We start from the raw sequence: 2,875 nt of genomic DNA, 5'->3' as shown, positions 1-2,875 counted from the left end.
AGGGAGGTACACTGTTATACACAGTGACTAGTAGACAGAAAACTGACACATTTTGATAATAGAGGGAGGTACACTGTTATACACAGTGACTAATAGACAGAAAACTGACACTGTTATACACAGTGACTAGTAGACAGAAAACTGACACATTTTGATAATAGAGGGAGGTACACTGTTATACACAGTGACTGGTAGACAGAAAACTGACACATTTTGATAATAGAGGGAGGTACACTGTTATACACAGTGACTAATAGACAGAAAACTGACACATTTTGATAATAGAGGGAGGTACACTGTTATACACAGTGACTGGCAGATGGAAAACTGACACATTTTGATAATAGAAGGAGGTACACTGTTATACATAGTGACTGGTAGACAGAAAACTGACACTGTTATACACAGTGACTAGTAGACAGAAAACTGACACTGTTATACACAGTGACTGGTAGATGGAAAACTGACACATTTTGATAATAGAGGGAGGTACACTGTTATACACAGTGACTAATAGACAGAAAACTGACACTGTTATACACAGTGACTGGTGGACAGAAAACTGACACATTTTGATAACTTAGTATAACAGCTATTGTACTAGATGAAGGCAATTATGATTTACATTATTAATTTATTCCTTGTTCAAGGGGTAAAAATTGAAAGTAGTGATTTCTTATGGGGTACCCTGTTCTTTTATGAAGATTGTCCAGAAACTAAAGACAACGAAATTTTAAGGGAATCACAGCGTGTTAAGGGGTTGCTACCTGCCCTTGAAGTTACTGTGCATCACACATAATGCAAATCGCACTGACACATTGGAGGAAAAGAAATTTACTGTAGAACCAAAGAAAAAGAAATTGCTATATTACAGAATCGAATAGCTTTCGTAATGGTGCTGTTCTTTCGTGTGCTCTTTGACCACCAAAAGAAGGTATTGTTTTTGGCCGTCATCTGTATTGTGAAGTGGACTGTATCCCTCTGGAAGAGCCACACCACATTATCAACCTGGAGCTGATTGCATGCTCCTTTGCCCTTCAAGAATTCTTCATTATGTTCTCATTGGAGTGGAACGAGTTGTCTCACTATGACCATGCTGGAAATGCAAGTTTAAACAAACTTCACCCACTAATAGTCTTCTCACTACAACCACGATAGAAATGAAAGCTGTATCCACTAAAAACACTGCCCTAGCAGACCTGCATAGTGTTCCAAAGTAAATTGTAAACAATAGGTTGGGTTCCCTATATAACATCACTTTTTCAGTTTCTAGGAACAGCTGAATACAAACATTGCTTGTTTTCTTACAATTATGTACCATTTGCAGTATATAAAAACTGCTCTTTAATAGATGTGTCTCATAAAGAAAGGTTTACAGTTTTCTTTGTATTTTTCCAGATATGATGATAAACATCTTATTGTCTGTCTCCAACAGTCTTTTGGGAAGTTTCTTTCCTACTAATTAAAAAGGTCAACCAACTTGAATAACTGCTGTGTTTGAAGCTGTAAGTCTTGAGAATGGAACATTTTTTATAACTGACATAGTTCCAAATGTGATCCAGACAATTTTTCCTATATTCAAGTTTTATTCTATACTGTAACATCATTTAAGAGCAAAAATGATTTTGCTGGTATGTTTATTATTAATACAAACTTTTCAGTTGTAACTAGCATTTGTCATGTCATTCAAAATAATAGATGAAATACTGTTAGAGGCCTAGAATGTATTTGAAATGTACTATATGAAACTCTGGCAAGGTTGCAAATGAAACTGTTTTTTATTATTCTGCACCAAGAACATTATTTTTTGGAGTTATTAATTATTACATTATAATGCTGTCCAAGTTTGGATCTTATCTCTAGCTGGGCTAACTAAACATTGTAGTTCTACAGAGGTTGAGGACATAATGTTAAAATGATTTTGGAACCTCACCACGTCATTACAGCCAATCACACCACCTATAAAATACCAAGCAATTTCAAAATGTAGTTCTGAAATATACCACAACTTTTTATTTGCTGTGATTGTATAACATAATTATCCCTGTACTTGCTCCAGCTTTCTTCTTGTTTTAGTTGACATTAAGTTCAAACATTAGTATTAATAATTTTTTACTACTAATATATCTTAGAAATCAAAGTTGATTTGACACAGTTCCCATTTCTTGCCCCCCAAAAAAAGTTTCAACAGTAATCCTGTACAAAGTGAACAACAAAAAAATGCTCCCAAGATTTGTTCGAAAAATATTTCTGAAAACTGAGATTCATCTACTACGATGCTTAACACAACTTTAGATATTTTAAAATTCTACCAGATACGTTAAACTGGTTACATATAATCAGAAATAGTACAAAAACTTGTATGACTTATTAGTACTTTTTCTTTTTATCCAAGGAGTGTTTGTTGTGTCTATTGCGGTAAACATTGAACAGTTCTGTCAATGGCACTTTTAGTGGCTTTACATATGATACAAACACCTATAAAACTCAGCAGCTTGTAATTTTTTTAATATGTATACAACTTTTGGTAAATTTTCAAGCTCAGTTTTGTGGGTACACAATCTGCAATTTAATGTTTATCATTCATCTCTGGATAGTACAGTTCAACACAGGACTACTGTATGTGTATTACACTCAGAATTTCTATAGCTTCTTTCTTAACCCTTTCCAGATTGGTCACAGGTGAAAGGACATGTCATCTCGTTTGTTGACTCGCATTCTAAATTCTATTGAACTACTATTTCATGAATTTATGTCAATAAGTTTGGTATCATACTGTACATTATAATATAATTTTAGTATTATACTTTACTCAATTTAACAGTAAATATTAAAAAACACAGTTAAATATTAATTTTTATGTGTCACGTGGTAT

Source organism: Limulus polyphemus, unplaced genomic scaffold, assembly GCF_000517525.1.
Source record: "Limulus polyphemus unplaced genomic scaffold, Limulus_polyphemus-2.1.2 Scaffold3918, whole genome shotgun sequence".
Lineage (NCBI taxonomy): Eukaryota > Metazoa > Arthropoda > Merostomata > Xiphosura > Limulidae > Limulus > Limulus polyphemus.
The sequence above is the reverse complement of the archived record's forward strand: the minus strand, read 5'-3'. Positions refer to the sequence as shown.